Source organism: Saimiri boliviensis, chromosome 4 (genome assembly GCF_048565385.1).
Source record: "Saimiri boliviensis isolate mSaiBol1 chromosome 4, mSaiBol1.pri, whole genome shotgun sequence".
NCBI lineage: Eukaryota > Metazoa > Chordata > Mammalia > Primates > Cebidae > Saimiri > Saimiri boliviensis.
The window spans coordinates 38,693,740-38,707,043 of record NC_133452.1 but is presented as its reverse complement, the minus strand read 5'-3'; the positions used below and the strand labels follow the sequence as shown (position 1 = coordinate 38,707,043).

Here is a 13,304-nt window from a genome sequence, read left to right as displayed (position 1 = left end):
ATACACCAGGAATAAAACTTGGGGTTGGGAGAAATGTAATAAAGTTACTTGTGAGTTTATGGTACACACATTCACAAATCATAAAAGGCTGTGAAGGAGACATCTGGTAGATGGCAAACCAACCCAGCAGGGAGTCTCTACCACCCCAGCAAAATCCACTGGCAGAGTAAGCAGGATGCCAGGGATTTGAAAGTCGGACTAAAATGGGCTAAGAGTAATGCAGCACCTTTTCCAAGATGACCCTGAGGTTTAACATAGCACGTGAAGGAAATCCTCCCAGTGGATGGAACCAGGGGCAGACAGATCTGATCAGAAATCACACTTCAAGGACAAGCTGAGAACCCAGAACAATCACTGTCCGCACTTGATCATCCACCCATGAGCCACACAACTGATGACCTACAAAACGGGATAGGACTGTGGAACAGGAGAGGGCAGGGCAGAGCATACCCTGGGGGAAACCTAATGCTGGGCTCACCACTAACACATGGGCTGGACAGAAACGGAACCAGAGGAATGAACAGCACCTGCAGACTGCATTCTATGAGAAAACACAGGGCCTCCAGGTCAACTGGACTTTGTACGATCTGCCCCAGGTGACAGAAGAACTGTGTGTGCGGTTTTAACTATAAAAGCTGACTGTGACAGACAAGAACTTATCTATGACTACATTCACTGAAAGGATACACATGTTTATATATTGCACTTAAACATACAGAAAAGTGTATTTACTGTGAAAAAATAAATGAATCTTAGGGCCCCCAGTCACTAAGCCAAAAGAAAAAGTCAAGGTGGGAACTGCTTAGGGCAAATCTGACTCCCAATCTTTTCAAAGTCACACCTCTGCTCAGAGATAAATGCATATCAGATTGCCTTCTTTGGAGAGGCTAATCAAAAACTCAAAAGAAGGCAACCATTTGTCTCTTCTCTACCTATGAACAGGAATCCCCCGCCCCGCTTCGAGTTGTCCCGCCTTTCCAGACCCAACCTATGTTCACCTTACATATGTTGACTGATGTCATATGTCTCTCTAAAATATAGAAAACAGGCCAGGCACAGTGGCTCACTCCTGTAACCCCAGCACTTTGGTAGGCCGAGGCAGGCAGATCACCTGGCGTCAGGAATTCAAGTCCAGCCTGGCCAACTTGGTGAAACCCCATCTCTACTAAAAAACAAAAAAATTTGCCAGACATAGTGTCATATGCCTATAATCCCAGCTACCCAGGAGGCTGAGGCAGAAGAATTGCTTGAACCCAGGAGGCGGAGGTTGCAGTGAGCCGAGATCGCATCACTGCACTCCAGCCTGGGCGACAGAGTAAGACTCTGTTTCAAAAATAATAATAAAATAAAATAAAATGTATAAAACCAAACTGTGCTCTGACCACCATGGGCACATGTCGTCAGGACCTCCTGAGGCTGTGTCATGAGTGCACGTCTTTAACCTTGGCAAAACAAACTTTCTAAACTGACTGAGACCTGTCTCAGATATTCAGGGTTCATAGTACATATTACATATTGGACCAAAAAGGTGAAATGTAGCACTCATAAAAATTAACTTAGCTGCTACAACTAACTTCCCCCTTGTCACGATCTGCCTGATCCCTTCCTCCTCCTATGGTCAACCTCACTCTAGACTAGTTCTGTTCAAGCAGTCTAAGTTCAGCCATAATTTGGAACTCTGTCGTATTCTCCTTCCCAATCCCTTTCTAGCTCCTCCCATTGCCCCTAAAATTCCAGGTTAACCATATTGGAACACATAAATTCAACAGCACAGTTATAAGAGAAGGAAATTTGTTTTTCCTGCTTTATTATCTGTATATCAAAAGTAAATACTCTTTCCATCAGACTTCAGAGTAATAAGGGAGCCAGAGACACTTTGTCTCTTCTGTGAAGAGGGACTGGTCCCAGTATTTGAGTTTCCTTGGAGGGTTTCCTCTCACTTAGACCCCTTAGTTACAAAAGAACATCCATATAAAGAGTTTGTTTCTGCCATAAAGTTTACTATAACAAGATCTCTCCTGTACCAATTGTATATTTATCTTTAAAAGAAACAGATGCAATGGCATGATGAGGAGCTTGGAATCATTCTATAACACAATCCCAACTGATGCCCAGACATAAACAAATACTGGAACTTCTGTGTACCTCTGCCCCAGATAACAGGAGTCAGGCCAGCACAGAATCAGCTCTTGTTGGAAATCAGTGAGCCGGCTCTCCAGGACAGGTCAGAGCTTTTGTGATCAGATGTTTACTTGCTTCAAAGCCTTCTTAAGAGTTATCATACAGACGTGTTACACTTACATGATCCTGGAAAACATCCAAAATGACTAGCCTATCTCTTTCTGACAACATCTTCTGTAGGCAATAAATGTATACACTGTCTACAAACTGTAGACTTTCAAATGAGTCCATCTAATGAATGAATGATTGCCCGACAGATTAATACTTCCAAATTTAAGTTCCACTACCTTCAGAATTTATGGCGACGCATCACCCTATTTTGCCAAGGGAAAACAACCAAATGTAAAAGTATAATGCTGTCGTTTTTACCTATGTGAAATATTCAAAGATAAGAGACTGGAAATGTTCAACTAAAATGGTAACGGTAAATTATTCCTGAAATGTGGGCACCTGGAAATTTTGCTTTATTTGCATTTTTCTGTTACCAAGTCTTCTGTACTGAACATGTGTTATAATTTTCAAAAATTTAAATAAAGTCCATTAAAATTTTTTAAAATAGGATTTTCTCCCTTTAATTCTATACTCCTCCTTAACAGTTTTAAGGGCAGTACAAAATAGGATGACTAAGTCCCAGCAAAGTTATAATAAACTGGTATTGCACCATGTGGTATAGATTTACCAAAAACACAGAGGTACATTCATACAATTCCTCTTTGAGCTTGGCACTATATACAAGAAATTACTGGACTCTGAGAAGGTTTCAGACACTGTTACATCAGAGGACTTTTCTTTAAGTTAGATTTTAACTGGGTTTAAAAGAATGAAAGGAATTTCCTGGATTTATCACAGCAATTTCCCAGCAGATTTTTCCCCTAGTTCTTAATACAAGGATTAAAGCCACTTAGCAAATTAGAGAGTGTACTAGCCACTTAAAATGCTATTAAGATCATGTAAATTAAGAGGTCTTTAAAAAGCAATAAGCATCAACAAAAGACTTAAGAGTTCCTGCTCAGAAGTTGTTTTAACAGTTTCCTATGAAGTAGTCGAAAGCATCAACCATCTGAGGTCACATCTAAGGGCAGGGGGGGGGATCTACTTTCAGACCACACAGAGCTACCAAGGGATCAGGGAACACATATCTACATTAAATCAAAAAAGAGCCTTTCTTTGTTATATGACAAGTATTACTGTCAAATTTTCTCTACGACTTCATTAAAATATCAAGCACAATACATGAACAATTTAACACAGCACAAGGCGGACAGGGACATATTTTTCAGGACTGCAAAATGGCATCTGCAGAATGTCTCAAAGGAGTGACAAAGGCACTTCTTTAGCCCTAACAAAGAGAACAATGTTTCCAGTAGGACACTACAGGACTATTGCATTTCATGGGGGGAAAGGCAGTGAAAACACAAAACAGAGCTAAGCATGCAGAATGACAGTTTGTAGGGAAGAATTAAAAGAAACTATTGAGGACACAAGTTTCACTCATTACTGTATATGAGAGCACCTAATGTTTTAAAAATCGAATAATTGCAAATGTTAAATTTGCAAATAAAATTATAACTAAAAAATCAAAAAAATTACTTATCAGAATTTTAGATTCATAAGCATTGCATCTTGTTAAAGTAGTTTCTAAACAAGCAATAACAGTATTATGATAAGTAATCTACATGCATCATTTCATTTAATTTCTCATGACCACCCTATGAGAAATGTATTACCAATGACTGCATTTTGCAGGTAAGGAAATTGAGGCTTAGAGATATAACATAGTTTAGCAACAGGCAGATCTGAATTTCAATTCCAACTTCTTTACTTACTAGCTATGAGACTTTCACTTTCTTTCCAAGATACTTTGAATTCCAAGACTATCAACATCAAATAATTTTCATATGGATTAAGGACAAATTCTTTTCAAAAATGGAGTAAGAACTTTCCATAACACCATGCAAAAATGGAGCTGGTTGCTTAATTAACTGGGGGTGTAGGGAAATTGGAATATACCCACGCATGATCAACCAAGTTACACTTTAAAAACACTGTTAAGAGAGTAGTTTAAGAAATGTCTTATGAAAAAAAACAAAGAAAAGGAATGATGAGAGTTAGGATTAATTACAAAATAAATATCATATCTGAATACTTTGGATGGAGAAAGATGATAATCAGGATATAAACTGATTATTCCTCACTTTATCTGAGGTTTATGTGCTTAGTTATCTTCTGTGGACAGTACTCTAAAAAACTATTTGATGACTTCTGTATTGTGAAAAAAACTTCATTCATAGTTACAAACAGTAGACTCTAATTAGAGTAAATAAAACCAGTAAATAAGTTACCAACAGGTAAATTTTTCTCCCTATGACCGTTTGTTTCATAAACTGTTAATCCTACTATGAATCCCAGAACACTGTTAACCAACTAATCTGCCTAAATTCCAGTTCTGATCATGTCATTCATCTGTGCGGGAAATCTCAGTGATTCTACTGAGTATAGAAAGTAAACCCAGCAAGCAATTCTTCTACCTGGAATAGAATCCTCCACCCTCTGGCCTGACTCTCCTTTCCAGCCTTTCTACTCAGTTCTGCCCAGGATGAATGCTATCATTCTGGAGGTAAAAACCACTGTCTCCAGGCTCAATCGTCAAGCCACTTCTCAAAAGACACCACCCAAGTAGAATGCCCATAATCACGACCACCACCATAGAGTCTAGTTACCAGGCTATGACTTTGCCAGACTTCCCTGCCTACCCTGGCTCAATGCTGTTCTTCTCTCTCCCAGATCCCACAGCATCTCTTACCCCTCTTTCAGAGCTCAGCACCTTCCTACACTCTGAGCCCAATGCGCCCACCTTACCCACCTTAGCAAACAAGTCTGTCTTACTTATCTCCGTATGCACCACAGCAACCGAATAAACCCTTTTGCACAAAGTTCTACTTAACATATCTTGGGCAGAAAGAAATAATAAGAAGAAAAATCCAGTACACCTAAGTCACCTAAGTTTTCAAACCATTCTAGGCATTATAATCTTACTTTTCTATTATCCAAGAAAATCACCATCATGATTCAATAAAGTTATTATAACATTAGGTCAAATAGCATTCTATTACAACAAATATTATTTTGGCACATTTACAGTAAGAAATTTCATGCTGTCTTTTAAGATTCGTATTAAGAAAATGTGGGAAGCACGGTATTTACTATCTTCACCCTGCATGATTACTTCTCCCGGATTAAGATTGGCCTACTGGGTCACTAGTTTCAAAAAGATAATCAATTGTAAGAAAGCAAGAAGAAACTAGGTATGTCTCTAGAATACATGCTAAAATTAATTGAGGGGTATACAATTCCCCTGAATCCTATTAATTTTAGATCTGGAAGGGACACAAGAAAATAACTTAGCCAACCTATTTTGCAGATATTAGAGAATCAAAGAAATTTTAGACTGAGCTAATTGACTGAAAGATCAGTTTTTTAGAATATCCTGAGCAAAGGCAGAAACCTAATCTCCCGACAAAAAACAGTTGCTGGTTATTTCTCATTTGCATAAACATGTTAAATCAACCAGGCAATGAGCTGAGATCAATTAGGTGATAAGCTTGTGTTCCTGAATGAATTTATCCCTCAGTGTTTTCTCAAATGGGGTTCATTTTTGCCAAAAATACTTTCTTCTTTTTATCTTTGTTTTCCCAATGTACCGTACTCTCACTGTGACCTTCCAATTTTCTATAGAGGTAAATACAGTATAAAGATGTGAAATAGTGGCTTTTTTTTTTTTTTTTAAATATAGGCATCATTAAAATCTCTCATCTGTGTATAACATTTACAAGACTGGGGGTAAGGAGGATCTTCTTCACTGATCAAGTTGGTACTAAAACCACAGCAGAAAATAGGAACATGGAATGGCTGGAAAAGTGAAGGCTGCCTATCCAGGAAAGCTCACAACTGAGGCATAAGACAAGAAATCCACTATTATGTTTTTCTTCTGCAACCCTTCAAATATAATTTGTAACGGTTACACATAACTTTTAGGAAGAAAAATACAAGCTGTCTTCCAGGAAATCTGGCCAATCCAACTACCAAAAATCCAAATCTATACCATATATCAACCAGTTAATAGCACCCTATGAGACAGAATTCACAGCTATTCCTTCCATTTGGGGAGAATAACACAGTATATAACAGAAATACCACTTGTCCCACAACAGAGCATCCCAAGGAAAACACCAACTCACATTTATCAGTAATAAATTCACTGGGTAAATCATAGATCTCCTCAGAACTCACACCTGCAGCCAGGGCTGTGATCACTGCTACCACCTCACTTGCTGGCACTGTGCAATCCAAGGACACCTGGATTAGGATAAACACCTTAAGCATAGTGCTGACACAATCCAGTCCTAACGCTTAAGTAAGAGGCAGCCCAGCCCTGGGTCAGGAAATAATGAGACTGATAATAGAGCCCACAGGTAAACACAAATACCTTTAGGAAGCAGAGCTGCTTTTCCAATTATGAAATTAATTCCCAAATTATTTTACTATTTTTGTTTCAGAACCAAGCAAAAACAGATGAAAAACGATTCCAAATGATCTGGAAAGAATGCAGCTCCATTATTACTTAAATATAATGAATAACAAACAAAGACTACACAAGAGAAATGAGATACGCTCTAGCAACACAAGAAACTTTCTGTCGAGTATATCACGACTATATACTTCTCCTTTTTGAGAAGAGAGTGTACATGTGTGCGTACACACTATCACTCAAGTGTGCTTAGACTATAAAGTGGTGTGGCTGCTTCTCCACGAAGCTCATGGAATCAGTCACACCTATGTCCTAACACTTCCATGGTGAACGAGTTAAGGGACAGGGAGGTCTCCAACGCCTACTCTGACACAAGCACGAGAGAGAGAGAGAGAGAGAGAGAGAGAGAGAGAGAGAGACAGAGAGAGAGAGAGAACAAGAAAGAGAGTGTGTAAGTATGAGCAGGCATGTACAAGCAAGCAGTCAGTCAAAACAGAGATTCTTTATATTACACTGAACAAACTTTTGGTATAACACTAGAGAACAAGTTAAGTACAGCATTATAAGAAGTGCAGAGTGCTGGCAGAAAAAAAAGAATTCTTTTTTTTAGTTCTGTTTCTTCCTACTCTAGCCACTCAAGCTAGTTTCTGTCATCTTTCTCCAACACTTAAGCTGTCATCTCTACTGGAGCTTCCCCACCCACCCTATGCATTTGAAAACCTTCTGGAAAAGAACCAAAAGTATAATCAACTTTGCAAAATGACATTCAAATTTAGTACCCATCCTAATATTTGGCTGTTTATCCTGTGTATTTCTTGATCTCTTTTCCTTCTTTCTTCCTTTCCTTCTTTCCCTACCTATAATTAGATCTTGGCAACAAAAGTTACTTCCTTTTTTTTCCCTGCTCTCCTGAGACTTTCAAAACTAAATTTCTCCATTGCCCCCACACCAGCTTCACTTTTTCCCTCAAGATAAAGAAAGCCAAGAAATGCACAAAATCGTCAGTAAGTCTTTAGGATGCCAAATTTAATATTCTAAAGATTTCTGTGGAAGAATTTTTCCAAGCAAAACAAAAACTAATGATTCTCCATCATCTCTTTGTCAGTCATTCCTTCTTGTCTCACCAAATTCACCTGAGCCATCATATATATATTTTTCTAGATTGAGACTAAGGTCAAATGAAAACAAAGGTGACTCTGAAGCCATAATGACTGCCTCAAAAAGAACTTTACCTGTTGACTGAAAGTGTGCCAATCATGCCAGACCTGCTTATTCTTCAGAGGTATTCCTTCAATCATCAGTGCCAGCACAACTATAAACTCACAGAGAGAAGAGAACTTGTCCTCAAAATTATCCTCAGATGCACTCAGAACACTTTTAACAAGTCATAGCAATAATACTGAGAACTTACAAGACTCTGCTAGCACCTTGGAGTGGAGGGAAAGTGAAGAAAAGAAAGAAGAAAGAAGGGGAACGGCGGAACAACAGCCTTGTCCCTGAGGAGCTGACAACCTAGACCAGTAACACAGACAACCTCATGGCAAGTTAACTTTAATAAACGGGTTTCAAGACGACATTAGAACGAAGGCCATAAGACTGTGTGTGAGCGATTGCTAAAGTAATTACACAGCTACAAATTCCTAGGGGAATTCAGCAAACTGAAGCCAATACATTCCAGAGCAAAAGGAATTTGGCGTGTGAAATGACAGTTACTTTGGCAAAATCATTTAAAAAGCTTTAATGGATTTATTGGTTTTCACATAGCAGAAGAGAAATACTTCAGATAGGCCTATGCGTTTTTAAGCTCTATTTCTTTGAGGTTCACATCAAATAACCCTAAAATGGCAACAATCCAGCCACATTATAATGGTTTTCAAACTTCTCCCAACCAGTTGGGCCAAATTAACTAAATAGCTGTGTTTGGGTGGTCTCTATTTCTCACTTTTTTTTAACACTCAAAGTTATAGTTAGCTGGATTTAACCCTCTGGGTCAATGATCTTTTAAGTTATCCTAGAGGAAAACAATACTTTATAAATTTTCCCCAGTAGATAAAGTAAAACAGCCAGAATGGGATAGCGAAAAATGTTCTAGAATAGGTGGAACCAATTCTAATTCCAACTATGAAAGTAATAGCAGTTTTTAAGGAGTCATTTTATTTCACTTTACTAAATTTCCTCATCAGTAAAATTAAAGGAGGAGGGATTAGTTATCTCTTTTTAAGTATCACTTAGTTATAAAATTCTACATTTAAAAAAAAAATCACGGCAAGGTGCAGTGGCTCATGCCTGTAATCCCAGCACTTTGGGAGGCCAAAGCAGGTGTTTGAGATCACGAGGTCAGGAGTTCAAGACCAGCCTGGCCAACATGGTAAAGTGCTGTCTCTACAAAAATTAGCCGGGCGAAGTGGTGGATGCCTGTAATCCCAGCTACTCAGGAGGCTGCAGTAGGAGAATCACTTCAAACCAGAAGGCGGAGGTTGCAGTGAGCCGAGATCATACCACTGCACTCCAGCCTGGGCAACAACAGCAAAACTCCATCTCAAAAAAAAAAAAAAAAAAAAAAAATCACTTGGCATTGCAAAGAGTACACGAAATAACATTGAGTGAAAAATCACAACAAAACCAGAATATGAGCCTCATTTTGTGAAATGCACAAAAATATGCATTGACTTAAGCATTCATTCCATAAGCCATGAATGTAGAGTACAAAGATAAAAACAACAGAATATTAACAGTGAAAGTGGAAATAAGGCCAGCTCTCATTTTATTATTTGTGCTGCTCTATTCCCAATTCTAGTTAATAAACATATTTAAAAAAATTCAATCCCTTGAATCCAAGCTTGACATTTTGAATCAGAGCTCTTCGGCCTCTTCCAAATACACTGCAAATGAGAGTTACCTTAGAAACACTGTAAGCCCAGTCTTCAATTAGAGGGAAAATGGAAGGGGTAAACCCACAACTTTGTTTTTCCACTACTACTTCTCTCATCTAGTCTAAAATCCCTCCCGCCACTCCCAGCCCTCCTCACAAAAACCTCTTGGGAGTGACTGAACACAAGTAACCTAAAACTGGAATTTCTGGGACTGTATGATTTTCAAAAACCATCGGATTGCCATCTCCCTACTTCTACACACACGCTCAGAATTGGATTTCATACTTATTTTCACAACAGAATCTCCCAGCAGTACTTAACATTTTTTTTCCTTTTTTAAAAAAATATTGGGCAGGCTATATCAGAAAAAAAACAGGAAAATAATTTGGCACCTGTGGAGGTGATGTCATTACCAGTCATGGGTCTGAACTGTCCCCAGAATGCAGCTTGCAGCTTGAATCTCTGAGCCCACCCAGCACTATTTAACATAAAACACACTCATATTCGACTGTGCTCTGCTTCGGAAGCCCTGTACTTACAACTTATCAGCTTTAAACTTTTTATAGAACACAGCATCAAATATTGTCAAGGATCCCTTGGAAGGCCAAACTTTAGCAGCTCTAAATCTTTATTTAATATATCTGGCAGACTCATTCTGCCTGCCTATGTATAGACAGTCCCTGACTCATGATAGGTTGTATTCCAAAAGCCTGATTTTGAGTCACCAGCTTGAAAAAAGAACTATACATACTCCCCAACACCAGATGGAGTGAAGGCTTGATTGAAGAAGGGGTGGGCACAGTGGGGGAGTGAGACCAACCGACCAGGAATGACAAAAGTGAACCCGGGGGTGTAAGCTTCAATCCTCAATCTGTAAAATGAGGTTAAGAAAATCTAAAACAAAGCAGGTAGGATAACAGTTTCTTGACATAAACACTCAATAAATGTTAGCTACTGTATTATTTTCTCTCTTTACAGAAACAGTCATTAAAGGGAGTATGCATTCTCTACGCCTACCGAAGGAAGTTCAATTAATCTATTAACACACCTGAAAGTACTTGAAAACCACAACTCCTAACAACACTTCTAAGGAAAGCATTCGATAAGGAGTTCCAACTTGCACACGTGTGCTCTCCAGAGGAAGATGTGTACCCTCCATTCATGCCAGCAGTGCAATGCAGAATCCTTACCCCGCAACTCCTCCAGCAAGGAGCCCACCCAGAAAGATGGTCCCTGAAAAGGAGATGGGGTGTGAACTCAGACTAAGGGTTACAGAAATCTAAGCCTCTGCCCAAATCACCCAGCTCCCCACTAAGCAACTCCCTGGTCACCTTTCCCTTCCTTTTAGGAGATACCGAATGTAGCCCTTCTGCTTCCCCCTGCCAATATCTATCTGTCCAGGACAGTCCTGTACAAAGAGAAACTAGATTCTTTACCTTTCAAATTCAGTCTAGAAAGTAACACAAAGCTTTGCAACTTTCTATCAAGATTTTACTAATCATAGCAATAAAGAGATGGATAAGAAAAGCCCAAATATGTTTGTCCATTTTTACTTACATTCCAAAGGTAAGGCAAAAATCACACTCAGACGTCAATGCTAATACAGACATATTTAAAGCAGTCAAGACAACAGAAAAAGGAAGAAGCTGCAACTCCTATCATGCAATTCCTAAGATGGTGCTTACTTGATCTTTTACAGTTTTTTTACCTTCACAATCCTCAAAAAATTAGTTTTCAATAATCTACTGCTGGTGATGTGTTTTGTAGGCAACCACATAACTACGTTCAGAAAGCTCTCTCCCCATGACCCAAAGCACATCAAAAGTCCCCTCTCCTCACTGTGTAGCTTTACAGACTCAGAAGATGTTAGAAATACCCCAGACCCTGCCATCTGTCTAATCTATTTTCCCCAGTCTGACAATGAAGCTGGAGATAGCTGTGTGGAGCCAGAGTTCAACCAGTCTCTCTGGGTCATGCTTTTCCCCATCACCCTACAAGGTTTAAAGTCAGTGAAAAGGGGGATGTTGGGGGGAGCCAGAACCTCAAGCCAAGCCTTCACATATATAATGTATTACAAACTTGAACAGTTTTTAGTCATCACCCATATTCCTGCTCCTTTCTCTAAGGCACAGGGCAGAGGACTATACGAGTGTGTGCGCGTTCCTACTTAAAAAGCAAATTTCAGTGATCCTGTTCTCACCATCTCAGTTACCCATTCCCAAGGTCATACCCCAAAGCACTGACTTTCAAATTTTTCCAACTGTGACCCAGAGGGAAATATTTACATCCCAACGCACTTCACAAATACATAATAAATACGCCCAATTTTGATGGAAACAACAGTTTTAAATGACAATATGATCACTCTGATCAACACTGAAGGCTAAGCTTGGGTAGTTCCTGCTAAATTCAGCCCCAACCCTTCTACTCAGAAAGCCTTCTCCCTGACAGCAGACTGCCTCAGCCAGAAAAAAAGGAGCACCTCTTTTTTCCCTTTCCCTTTTTCTTTCCTTTACCAAAGAGGAATCCCTATTTGTATTTGTGTGTGTGTGTGTGTGTGTGTGTGTGCGTGTGTTTGAGATGGAGTCTGGTTGTCACCCACGCTGAAGTACACTGGCTTGATCTCGACTCACTACAACCTCTGCCTCCCTCCCAGGTTCAAGCAATTCCCATGCCTCATCCTTCGGAGTAGCTGGGATTACAGGAACCCACCATCACAGCTAGCTAATTTTTGTATTTTTTCAGAGAGACAAGGTTTCACCACGTTGGCCAGACTGGTCTTGAACTCCTGACTTCAAGTGATATGCCCACCTTGGCCTTCCAAAGTGCTGAGATTACAGGCATGAGCCACCACGCCCAACCAACTTCTTTTTAAATTCACTTAAGACCAGGCACGGTAGCTCACACATGTAATCCCAGCACTTGGGGAGGCCGAGGCAAGAGGATCATTTGAGGTCAGGAGTTCAAGACCAGCCTAGACAACATAACGAAACCCTGTGTCTACTAAATATACCAAAAAAAAAAAAAAAAAAAAAAATTTAGCAGGGGCTAGTGGCACGTGCCTGTATTTCCAGCTACTCAGGAGGCTGAGGCAGGAAAATTGCTTGAACCCAGGAGGTAGAGGTTGCAGTAAGCTGATAACACACCACTGAATTCTAGACTGGGTGACAGAGTGAGACTGTCTAAAACAAAAAAAGATTCATTAAAAGTTCCATGTAAGTTAAATGAAGCCCTGACTCTCATGCTTATTCTACTTCATTTTTTTAAATGCTTGTTGTGACTCTCTAATATCAGGCTTTGAAAAATCCTGCCCTAGACCTATTATTCTGCAATTATCTCAATTTCATGCACCCCAGCTACTGAATATCTATCTTCCCAGCTCAATCCCTCTTGAACCCTAACTCCAGCAATTCTATAACCACGAAGAGTGTGTGCCCCATCCTACCTTCCCACTGCCCCATTCTTCACTCCCCTTCTTAAGCAGCTTGCCATGGGCCTCCCTCACATCTTAACTCCTTTGCCCCTCCCTACCTCCAGCACATTCACCCTCTTTATGGTTACATTCAACTCTACCCTTATTTCAGATATGCACCTAAGCAGCCAAATGAAAATAGTCACAATAACTTTTCTCAATTTAAATTCACAGCCACAAACTTTTAAGCAGATTGATATGGTTTGCCTCTGTGTCCCAACTCAGATCTCACCTTGAATTGTAATAATCC

The 13,304-nt window shown here is 39.6% G+C and overlaps 1 protein-coding gene across 23 annotated transcripts in view; it reads right to left on the bottom strand.

The window, feature by feature from the left end:
* EPB41L2 (erythrocyte membrane protein band 4.1 like 2) overlaps positions 1-13,304 on the bottom strand; it is a 228,489-nt gene that overhangs the window by 157,052 nt on the left and 58,133 nt on the right. Inside the window, exon 1 of one of the 23 annotated variants that reach the window (XM_074397464.1) lies at positions 6,420-6,581. The exons of the other annotated variants lie outside the window; for them this stretch is intronic. The gene's annotated coding sequence lies outside the window, so the exon portion shown is untranslated. Of the gene's footprint in view, positions 1-6,419; positions 6,582-13,304 lie in introns of those variants that run through there. 23 annotated transcript variants of the gene reach the window in all.